We start from the raw sequence: 12,472 nt of genomic DNA on the forward strand, positions 1-12,472 counted from the left end.
TTTTGGCTCTCGGACCGTGGGATTCATTATCCCAAAATGGCTCGCAGGCCTCGGCGTTCGATATCTTCTCAAATGCATTCAGCAGACCAAGGATATGCCCAGAATCCAACATCAGGGAATTTTCCACAATTATAACCATCATCATCGAACAACCAAAGCCAATGTTTACTCATTGCTACGAGCCAGCCAGTTTACATATATCAATTTATTTAATCCTCACACCCACCATATAAGGGAAGCATCATCATTGTGATTTTACAGATGAGGACACTGAGGCCCAGAGAGATGATGTAATTCAGTGAGATCACCTTGCTGGTAACTCTGGGAGCCAGGACTGAAATCAAAGAGCATACTCTTAACCCTTACGCCACATGAAAGCTGAACATCATCTGTCAAGGAGCTGTCCTGAGAACAGAACTCTAGACATGAATAATCCAGAGTAGTGGGGACTCCTGATCCTACAACCACAGTGACCGTCTGTCTTGACCTCCCCTTACTCATATACCACTGATGAAATGTGCACACACTGGGAATGAGACCTGTCTGGACCCAGCCCAAGCAGCACTGGGGCTACATGGTTCTTTACCTATCCGCATTAGATTACAGATGTCCATGACTCAAGAACATCATCTCCTTTAAGGTGCCTGGCTAGCTCAGTTGCTTAAGTGTCCGACTCTTGATTTCCACTCAGGTCCTGATCTCACGGTTCATGAGTTCGAGCCCTGCATCAGGCTCCATGCTGACAGTGCAGAACCTGCTTGGGATTCTCTGTCTCCCTCTCTCTCTGCCCTTCCTCCCCTCTGCCCCTCTCTCTCTCTCTCAAAAATAAATAAACATTTTAAAATTATATCATTTCTGGGGCACCTGAGTGGCTCAGTTGGCTAAGTGTCTGACTTCAGCTCAGGTCACGATCTCACAGCTTGTGAGTTCAAACCCGGCATCAGGCTCTGTGCTGACAGCTCGGAGCCTGGAGCCAGCTTCTGATTTTGTGTCTCTCTCTCTCTCTCCCCATCTCCACCACTCACATTCTCTCTCTCTCTCAAAAATAAACATTAACAAATATTTAAAATAAAAATAAATAAAAAATATCATCTCTCTCAATTTTCTAACTGGACCTACTGGGGAGTGATAACCAGTTAATCTAACATATACTGCTTGTGAAGCCACTAGCCTAAGGATAGAATTGAGAAGTGAATGGAGAAGACATTTCACGAATCCCAATACCTCTCATTTAATTTCTTGCTGCACCACCAAGACGAAGGTATCAGTATCCCCATTCTACAGACGGGAAAGCAGAGGAAATTTAGCAACTTGCCCTAAGTCCCAGTACAAGGAAACGATGGAGCCAGGGATTCAAATCCCAGATCTCTAAAAACCATGAGCTGAGTAACCTCTCTGAATCCTGTGTCACAAAGCCCAGCATCAGCCTTACACAGGACTGCTTAGCGTCTTCCGTCACGGCATTAAACTGTGCTCCCAAGGACACGTTCAGCCCCCACCCCTGCCGGCCATGGTATCCTAATCAATACAAGCTGCTCATTGAGGTTTTCTTGCCCCTGAAAAGGTTCTACACATTTTTTTTTCTCCCGACTAGATCATATTCATAATCATTTTAATGGGACGATTTCATGTTTATGAAGTCATAGCAACTTACCTTCAGCCAAACCTATCAGTCTTCTTTCTTCCTTTCCTTCTAATTCTGTGACTGTGGGAACTGATTACACTTTAGAAAAAGTATTGCCCTACATGCCACTAACTTTGCAGCTGCACATGTAGGTTACTGTTCGGGGAAGAAAAGCACTTTTAAAAAGAGAGCTTGTTCCCCTCTGTCCACTCACCGTCACACAGAAAACACCTGCAGGTGCACACACTCACAGACCCATGTGTGCCCACTCATGCATGTGCACACAATCACACAGGCAAGCCCATAACGTGTGTGTGCGCGCGCGCACACATACACACACACACACACACACACACACACACACACACACACACAGATTGGCTCACTCCCTAAGACTCACTGACTGGGCGTTGAGGTTCTTGGAAAGCAGGCCATTCAGGTAAACATTGTTCTTTCTGGAAAACCGTCTCTGCCCTCTTTGCTAAGACACACCCACTCCTGGCTAGAAGCCAGCCTCAGGGACTTACCTAGTGTATTTTATTAAAACAAAGGCTACAGTCACTTTCCAGCAATGACTGCAGGGTGACTCCACACTGTAAACAGAATCTGTATTTACTGAGCCACATTTTTTTATCCACTGGCAACTTTTTTCAGACATGTTTCCAGTTTTATTTATTTATTAAGTGTACTTATTTTCAAAGACAGAGAGAGGGAGGGAGGGGCAGAGAGAGAGAGGCGAGGGGACAGCGAGCAAGGGAGAGGAGGGAGAGGAGGGAGAGAGAATCGGAGCGGGCTCCATGCTGTCAGCACAGAGCCCGACGTGGGGCTCGAACCCACAAACAGTGAGATCATGACCTGAACCGAAACCAAGAATCAGACGCACCACCCAGGTGCCCCAGACATGTTTCCAATTTCAATCTATTATAAATATTTATAAAAATAAAAAAATCAAGAACAATTATTACTGGGAAGTGACAATTTTCTTTATAAAGGATTCACCATGCTTTGAAAGAAGACTCTTGGTGCACACAAAACACGGCTGTCAACAACATTTAACTATACGCCTGGCTTTTCAGGGACTTCCTTATCACATAAAGCGTGGGGGATGATCACTACTGAACCCACAGATAATTAAAACTGCAGGTTCTTCTGAACAGACAAACACAATGCTGAAAGAAACGTCTTTGATTTCAAATCAAAAATTTTAAATGCGTTGAGTAGAATTAATTGGTTGAGAAAAAGAAAGGGGAAAGTTGCCTCAGAAGGCATTCAGAAATTCCAAAGACAAACTCAAGGAGGAAAAAATAGATGTCACCTGCAAACCTCCAAACATGGGGTCTTTTCCTAAGTCTTGCAGTCTTGAGGCTTCCTCTATACCCAAAGTCCAAATCCCTTTTCTCCCTTCACCGCCAGCTGGCCCCGAGGTCATCAAGCAGTGCTAAATATAGGCCAGCCTCTTTTTGTGTTTCTTTTCGCTTCCTTTCGCGTCCCTTCGCTGGGGACACGGTCATGTTTTAGTCCAGAAGAAACCCAGGCAAAATTGACCATTTTTCCTGGAAAGCGTATGTGTCTAATTCCTAATTTTGCAAGAACCAGGCAGCGTAAATTTAGTTTATTAAAACATGCATTTAGCACATTTGCCAGAGTGGTGATATTTATTCCCCCTGAACTTTAAATCATCTTGGACGGTGAAAGAGATCTTTAATTATGTATAGACGCAGGACAACAGAACACAACACGCTGGGTTTCTTTCTTTAATATATATTTCCCAAGAGCAAGAAAATGATAGGTTAAGCATTTAACGTGCTTGCAGACTTCATTTTATTTCCATCAAGTGCTGGAGTTAAGTCAAATTTTCATTCTGACATTTAAAAAACCTCCACTATAGGAAATACATAGGTTTAAAATTGGCCTGCTGTTTTTCCATTGGATTCAGGAGGAGACTAGGAATTCGCAAGAATAGGCTTTTCCAATTTTCCACGGCATCTGACCTGACATCTGGAAATAGCCAGAGAGAAATAACTGTGCATGTGTGAAGTGTTGTGGACTTTGCCCAACCCCTTTACATACAGCATCTCATTTTAAGCCTCCCCACAACCCTGATAGGAGCTTAACAATCCTCTTTTCTGATCTACTTAACAGCAAAAGAAAAAAAAAAAATCAAGGTCTGGAGGAGTTGGGCAATTTGACCAAGGTTTCACAACAATGGGGGCCATTGGCAACATGGCCTCCAGTGTAAGAGATTTCTTAACAGAAGACTCCCATGGTGGTGCTGGAAAGTTCAAGGCTGCCTTCTCCTCCTCCTCCTCCTCCTTCTTCTCACTCTTCCTCTTCTTAATTTATTGTTTTGGGGGGAGAGAGAGCACAAAGGAGGGAGAGGCAGAGAGAGAGGGAGACACTGCTGACAGCAGTGAGCACCACGCAGGGCTAGCATTCACAAACCATGAGATCTTGACCTGAGCCGAAATCATACACTCAACTGACTGAGCTACCCGGGTGCCCCGAATTATCAAGGCCTTCTGAGGGATTCTGGAGGGAACCTGCGAGGACCTCCTTCACCCAGCCTCCAACAGCACCTGCAGTGACTACCCAGGAACCGCCTCTCCGCCGGCCTTGACTCCCTGTCAATCCCAGCCATCAGTGCGATGACCAGAAGTGCGGTGCTCAGAATGTGCCCTGGGGCTGGTTATTCTGGGATCAGCGAGCAAAGGTGCCATGAGCACCGGCCACCGTACAAGTGCAGGGAATGAAGGTGTCACTTCAGGGTCGGTTCCGTGACTTTGCTTTCCATGGTGGGTGACCTGAAAGGTGCCTTTTTTACAACCTGCCTTTCTCTCCTGAATATTTCCACCACACATTATTACTATTATTATTATAATTTGAGAGCGAGAACACGCATGAGCCAGGGAGAGAGAGAATCCTAAACAGGCTCCACGCTCAGCATGGAGCCCGACACGGGGCTCGATCCCACGACTCTGGAATCGTGACCTGAGACAAAATCAAAGGCCAGAGGCTTAACCAACTGAGCCACCCGGGCGCTGCCCACCACACATTAGTTCAACTTCAGATGACTGGCTGCCTCTTCGGAGTGCAAATCCTTTTCGTTGCAGGGGTGAGGGGTGGGCGTGGGAGCTGGGAGAGGACAGGCAGCACACTGCGTAAGTTATATTCATTAAAACCTTAATTCCACTGCCTTTCTCAGATTCTTTATCAGACCTGGCAAGGGTTCAAACTGGGAGCTGGTGGAAGCTGGTAGAAGCGTCCCCACAGAAGTGTTTTCCTGTGCAGGCTCTGAGGTCAGCAGTGCCTTCAGCTTGACCGCTCTAGACAGAGCATTGGCTCCCCTGCGCACGACCGGCTCCCGTACTCCCTCCCGAGGACACCAACCGCCTACGTGAAGGCAGGTGTCTCAGGTCATCGTCCGGCTGAACTCTAATTCCCTTCCGCCCAGGACATGGCATTGGATATTTCCTGTTGAGGGCTGAGCCACAGGGAGGCGACAGGCTCAGATCCAGAGAGAACGGGGCATCTTCTCTTTGGAGTAAGCAAAGCAGTAAAGCGAGACTCAGAAGGGGAGGCTGCCAAGGGAGAAGGGTTACTGAGATACAATAAAAACACGCTTGACAGTTTTGCTTATAATGGAGCCACCACAGGGAGCTTTCCGAGTGCCCACTACCGCCAATTCGCAAAAAGGTTGACCCTTCAGCATGAGACCTCAGTGGAAAGAGAAGGTCTCTCACCTCCTGGAACAGGGCAGAAGGGTAGACTTACCTCCTAATCCCAGACTCGGGGAGTACGCGACCTGGTCAATAACCTCCTACCCTCTGCAAACGTGTTCTCATTTGCTTGCTCCCATCCGCACCGCCTCATGACAAACTGTCTTTTTGCGGAGTCCCCGGTCCTCCGCCGCCCTGTACTTTGCAGAGAGTCTCTCTCATTGCTTCTGATCTCCTTTTTGATGAGCTAACCCCTTTGCATGTTCAGATTTGTTTTTTGTGTACGTTCTTTTCAAACTGACGAAAAGCAAAGGGACAGCAGGGCGTTCTTTGATTTCTCTCTCCTGCACATGGAAGATGAATTCTCTGTGTGTGTTTAGAAGTGATTTGCTTCCTCCCAGATTTTATTTTCATGAGGTTAAGAAAGCAATTGAGCGAGGAGTTAAGGATCCCAGGAACCGCGACTGTGGCCGTGTATTACCTACATGCCACTCTCTGCTTGTGTTCAGACTGGGTTCACCAAGCAAACGGAAGCATCTTTTCTTGTGTCCTTCTCTTTACGTTAACATGTGAAATTACACTAAGGGACAAGATTATCGTTATTTTATCGTTATTGTTTACTTATATCTGCTTTGTTCTGGAAACAATTTAAAGCAGCATTATGGGGGTACCGGGGGCGGGGGGGGGGGTAGGGTGGGCTCAGTCGGTTAAGCATTTGACTTCGGTCCAGCTCGTGATCTCGCAGTTCGTGGGTTCAAGCCCCGCATCGGGCTCTGTGGTGACAGCTTGGAGCCTGGAGCCCAGAGCCTGCTTTGGATTCTGCGTCTCCCTCTCTCTCTGCCCCTCCCCTGTGCGCTCTGTCTCTTTCAAAAATAAATATTTTTAAAAAATTAAGCAGCATTATGTATGAATTTCTGACCTATGTACAGGAGCAGTTCTATTTGATTTTTTTATCAAATCCACTTTTTAATGATTGATATGTTAATGATGTGATTAATCCATTGGGTTTGATTCATTTAGATCGTCATTTGCGTTTCATCAAGATGTTTTCTTTTTTTTTTTTAATTTTTTTTAACGTTTATTTATTTTTGAGACAGAGAGAGACAGAGCATGAATGGGGGAGGGTCAGAGAGAGAGGGAGACACAGAATCTGAAACAGGCTCCAGGCTCTGAGCTGCCAGCACAGAGCCCGACGCGGGGCTCGAACTCACGGACCGCGAGATCATGACCTGAGCCGAAGTCGGGTGCTTAACCAACTGAGCCACCCAGGCGCCCCTCAAGATGTGTTTTCAAGGCGATACTTGATGTCCTTCTCAAAATGCTCCATTTCTCAGCATGGGGAGCCTCTATCTTCTATAAGCAAACAAAATCTGAACCACAGCCTTCTGACTGACAGGAAGCTGAAATCTAAGTGTGGGGAGGTTAAGTAATCCCCCCAAGGTTTGCAGAACACTGGAGAAGCCTGCTTTTCCTTATGCCTATGTGTTTTCTATAAGGTACATTTCTCTATAAGATACACAAGTCTGGGGCACCTGGGTGGCTCGGTCGGTTAAGCGTCTGACTCTGGATCTCAGCTCAGGTCATGATCTCATGGTTCATGAGTTCAATCCCAGCATTGGGCCCTGTGCTGATGGCATGAAGCCTGCTTGGGATTCTGTCTTTCCTTCGCTCTGCCCCTCACCTGCTTGTGCTCTCTGTCTCTCTGAAAATAAATTAAAAAAAAAAAAAAAAAAAAAAGATACACAAGTTTGTACAATTCCTCAAAGAAATCTAGGAGACAATAATCACCACCAAACTCCACAGCAGGCTGAAACAATGCCCTGAAAGCCTCGGGCCCCAAGCATAGGCTTTCTCCAGCTGGTAGAGAAAACTGTGCCCAGGAGCATCCTTTTAGGACACCCCACAGTCAGGATGTGACCTTCTGGGCATTCCGAGTAGGTATGTTGAGTTCATACGGAGTTGAGTTCATGTGAAATAGAATGGTTAGGCCAGAAAGGTGGCATGTGTTTTTAATAGGACACAGAACATCAAAAAATGTTGAATACACAGTGAGAAAACTGTTCTCTGCTTTCCTTTTCATTTTCAATTCCTTTTCAGTGCCTCCAGTGACATTAAGGAGAAAGTCTCCACTAAATGGTAGTAGACATTTAACACCCCATCTCCCTCTGGCTAAGTTTAACTATCAATAAGGAGCTGGCATCAGGATAAGAACCTTGGGTAAGCAACAGTAGCCAGCCACAATCTACTGATGACGCTTCATTTTTACTGTATTTGGATTGTTTACCTTCTCTTTCTTTTTTTTAATTTTTTTTAATGTTTATCTATTTTTGAGAGAAAGGGACAGAGCATGAACAGGGAAAGCACAGAGAGAGAAGGAGACACAGAATCCCAAGCAGGCTCCAGGCTCTGAACTGTCAGCACAGAGCCCGACGTGGGGCTCGAACTCATGAACCACGAGATCACGACCTGAGCTGAAGTCAGATGCTTAACTGACTGAGCCACCCAGGTGCCCCAATGTTTACCTTCTCTTTCTATCAAGTGATGCTAGTTGTCCACTGAGGTAGTGATATAAAGTCTCATTTAAAATAAACATTTTTTAATGTTTTTAAAAATTAAAATAAATGATTGTATAGGTGATACGTTTTTTAGGTTTATTTATTTATTTTGAGAGAGACAGAGAGAGTGAAAGAGAATCCCAAGCAGGCTCTACACTGTCAGTGCAGAGCCCAATGTGGGGCTCCAACTCACAAACCGTGAGATCATGACCTGAGCCAAAATCAAGAGTCAGATGCTTAATTGCCTGAGCCATCCAGGTGCCCCTGTTAACAATGACATTTGGGGTAACAGGAAGAAAAACAAAAAGGGTCTTCAATGAAAGACAAGAAGCTAATGTCCTGAGAGCAAAATTGGCATCAATCTCAGAAGAGTTGAGTCTGAGGCCAATACTCCTACTGATAAGCCATGGGAGGTGATGAACGTCTGGTTATTGATCTCTCCACCTATAAAGGAGATATAATAAAAATATTCACTGGGGCCACCTGGATGACTCGGTCAGCTGAGCATCCAACTTTTGATTTCTGCTCAGTTCATGATCCCAGGGTCGTGAGATCAAGTCCCATATCGGACTCTGTGCTGACCATGGAGCCTGCTTGAGATTCTCTCTCTCTCTCTCTCTCTCTCTCTCTCTCTCTCTCTCTCTCCTCCCCTGCTCACTCACTCTCTGTAAAATACATTTTTAAAAATTAAAAAAATATATTAACTTGACCTCTTTACAGATTGGTGTTGAAGGATCAAATGAGAGTGTGTAAGGGAAAGTCTGTTACAAACTATAAAATATTATATCCAGGTAAGGGATTATCATAATAAATGAGCAATGGGTGAGGGGGGAGATAAGGGAGGATCAAAGCAAACTAGCCTAAAGAAAATTAATTAGCTAGAAAGAAAATTCTACCGTCCCATTAGGTAGATGGACCTGGGTTTTGGGAAGCCGGGAAGTGACCAGATTGTCATTTGGTTTGTACAAGGGGAGGGATCAGAGGAAGAAAAACAATCAAAAACAAACAAACAAAAGCCTCCTTCAAAGGGAAGACCCCCCCCCCTCCGGAAGAGAAGAGAAAGCTGGGGAGACCCTAGGTCTGGGTGAAACTCTCATGAGGGTGAAACCACCACATAATGGGCTCTGTGCCTCTTTCCTCACCTGCTCTGGTCCCTCCGAACACGGTTGTGTCCTGACAAGTCCTGGCACATGCAGGTAAGCACTTTGGGTCCACTGCACATGAGGCCACTCGAGTTGTCCTAGATGAAGGGGACGGGAATGGGCAGAGGAAACCGCATTGAGGCGACAAAGCTGTTGGCTTCCCTCAGTACTGAACACCCAGGACCCAGTACAAGTGCCTGAAAGAATGGGGGTCCAGGAGGGACTCATTTGGTGAGTGCAAGGAAAAAGAAAGTGGGGGAGGAAGGGAGGGAGAGAGAGAGCAAGAGGAAGGAAGAAGAAAAAGCTCCAGCTTCCAGACCAACACCCCAAGTGAGGGGAGGCCAAAGTGGGAATTTTATCCCATGCCTCCCGGGACGGCAAGGAGACCTTAGGGGTGCTGAGTGTGGGGCTGAGAGTCTACAGAACTGACTCACAACCTCCCTTTGACCACATGCTGTAACTGGGGGATGCTGGGCACATTCCTACCTTCTCTGACTGTGAGCGTGTCTCACCAACACCATGGGAATGGGCAGACCAGCCTCACACGGAGTAATCGACATTCAATGGGCAGAAAAATATACGCACGCACATATAGTAAGATGGGCCAGAACTGTAGCTTTAGTTGTTACGGTTGTTGGTGCTATTACATACGCTCTACGAAAACGCAGGGGAATTATTTTGATTCTGTTAAAAGTGTGACACGATATGGATTTTCGTTCCATAAACAGATTCTTATAACTTTGCTTCCTAATTAGACTGTATCTGTCATGTCTGTAATTCCTGTGTAATTAAATTGAAATTAAATGTCAATTTGCTTTGAATTACAGAGTAATTCTATGTATACATGCCACGCAATCTGCATTTTGTTAGGAGACGACAACCAAAAATATCCTGACGGTCCCTCTGCAATTACGAAGTGATCTGATTAAGATCAGCATTGACAAACGACCTGCCAAGGCCTGAAGAAGAAAAACCGTGGGCTGGTGGAGGGGTTGGCAGAGGTTAGGTGCAGCGGGGGAGGGGGCAGTGAGCTCACCGATGACCCCTCCACTCCCCAGGAACCCATGAAATCCTGAACTGACAGTGATCGCTTGGGCAGGCAGTGGGGGTGATCCCTTAAATGAAAAAACAAAAAAAATAGAGACCTCAATTACACAACACGCTAACTGGCATGGCTTTCTCTTCGCTCTCGAACCCAGCTGTTTTAATTAGGTTGGCGTTTGAGGTCCTGAATCCCTGGGGCCCCAAAGACAGTGATAAATGTAGAGAGAATATTTCAAACCTCATCCAGGAATGTGATCTTTCTGTAATACATAAAATGCCTTCCATCCTCCAATTTAAAAAAAAGAGAGAGAGAGAGAGAGAGAGAGAGAGAGGCATGGAAATAATTCCTATTACATTCCTATCGTATCTGTATCGGTCCTGAGCACAGGAGCCATGGGAAAAGATGAGCTAGGTGGGGACGTGGGGTAAGGAAAGAACCAGAACGTGAAGGAACCAGGAGCAAATGTGGCAGCACAGAGAGGGAAAGATTCCCACCCGGGCTTTCTCCCTCGTCTCCTTCCTCCAAGGCCACTCTGTGGCCAAGGAAGGTCACTTTCCCTCAGCCTCCCTGCCCTCGGCTTTGCCCCCGGGTGCGCTGCTCCCCCAATTATGGCTTCTTTTGGACACTTCAGCAAACTCTACCCTGGCACTCCTCTGTGATGAGGAGCTGGTTATTCCCCGTTTACTCAGTGGACGTCTCCTTCTTCTGCTCCTCCCCGGGCCTCAGACAACCCCCTCCACCTCCCGGCAAAGTCTGCAGGTCCCCCCAGTGCCAGCCTTCAGAGGTGGGGGAAGGGCCTCAGGGATTACGGGCCAGCAATGCCCAAATCAAGGGGCCGGTCACAGGTTCCCTTTCTTACACGCTATGACCCTAAGCAAATCATTTAACCTCCGTGAGCCTCAGTTCTCCCAAATATAAATGGAAGTTAATATAAACTGTCCTGACTATTGCATAGAGTTGTTGGAAGAACACATTAGCTAACGTAAATGAAGGTGTGCAGGAAAGAGTAAAGACCCGTCCAGGTTTGTTATATCATCCTCCTCCTGGGAGGTATGTTAGCGTTCTCTCTTTTGCAGATGACTAAAAACCCAACCCAGCCCAAGGAGATGGGGGTAGGGGGAAGGGAATTGGGTTTCGGGGACTTTTATAGCTAAAATGTCCAGGGCAGGTGTGGCTTTGGGCCTGGCCAGGTGCAGGGATTGCGCAGGGTTCACTGCGTGGCCCATTCAGCTCACATCCTGCTCAGTTTAAGTTCAGTGGGAAAGAGCATGTTCCAGAAGCTCTCTCTCTCCAACCCCAGGACTCACGATGCTATGATCAACTGGTCGCAAACCAATCATGGTGGCCAAGAGGCAATGGGGCATTCACGGGTACTGGTCCCAGCTTCTGGCCCTGGGTCCAGAAATGCCACCGTCCTCACTATCTGAGCTGCACGGACTGACCCAGAGGAAGTGAATGGCTCTCCAGGGCCCGGAGAACAAGGAAGAATGAAAGTTGGGCAGGATGGTCACACACATGCACCCTCAGACATGAAGCGATTTGTGGCTGGACTCAATCTTAGAACAAGAAGGAAGCAGATCAAGGGATTTGTGGCTAGACTCAATCTTAGAACAAGAAGGAAGCAGATGAGCTCAGGTCTAAGGACAGGAGAGGCTCAAGTAGAGAAATTCCTGATTGAAAACAGCAGATAAGGTGAGGAACGGTCGACATTAAATGAGCAAATTGTATCCCTAATTCATGCAGCATAGGAACACCAGACACAGACAGTTCTCTTACAGAAGAAGGAGCAAGAACAGCTACTGATTGACAGGAACTTTACCCAAATGACAAAACGACAGCGGATGTGCAGCAAAGGGTTGCCTGAATTTTGTTTTCCCATCCAGAGGCAGGAACTCCCCGCCATGTCTGCGTTTCTCCCCAATGGAGTGTTCCTGCCACCTGACCCTGAATAACATGCCTCACTCTTATTTTTTTTTTAATAATTATTTTTGAGAGAGACAGAGTGTGAGAGGGGGAGAGAGAGAGAGAGAGAGAGAGAGAGAGAGAGAATCTCAAGCAGGCTCCGCACTGTCAGTACGGAGGCGGAGGTGGGACTCAAACCTATAAACCGTGAGATTGTGACCGGAGCCAAAGTCAGACACTTAACCCACTGAGCCACCCAGGCGCTCCATTTTCTTTTTTCTCACTCTTCTCTTTAAAGTGAAAGCTAAGGCACATCCCTAGACCAGCTACTGTGGAGGAGGCATTTAGCCAGCCATTGGCTCCCCCGCTGGCCAAGGACATCTGCCATGTGACATAGATTCTGATACATCTGCACGAGAATTTTGTTTAAGGTCATTGTGCTTGTGGCGTGCATCTCTTGTGTTCTGAATATTTCAGAATGTTGCATA

At 46.6% G+C, this 12,472-nt stretch overlaps 1 long non-coding RNA gene across 1 annotated transcript; it reads right to left on the reverse strand.

Annotated features, from left to right (window-relative positions):
- Positions 1–3,433: 3,433 nt before the first annotated feature.
- On the reverse strand, positions 3,434–6,766 carry LOC128778369 (uncharacterized). Its single transcript, XR_008423977.1, has 3 exons — positions 5,446–6,766; positions 5,019–5,158; positions 3,434–3,622 (listed from the first exon to the last, which is right to left on the reverse strand). It is a non-coding gene; the product is annotated as an uncharacterized LOC128778369 (long non-coding RNA).
- Positions 6,767–12,472: the final 5,706 nt, after the last annotated feature.

This window comes from Panthera pardus, unplaced genomic scaffold (genome assembly GCF_024362965.1).
Source record: "Panthera pardus isolate Hobbes unplaced genomic scaffold, ASM2436296v1 HiC_scaffold_2, whole genome shotgun sequence".
Classification (NCBI taxonomy): domain Eukaryota; kingdom Metazoa; phylum Chordata; class Mammalia; order Carnivora; family Felidae; genus Panthera; species Panthera pardus.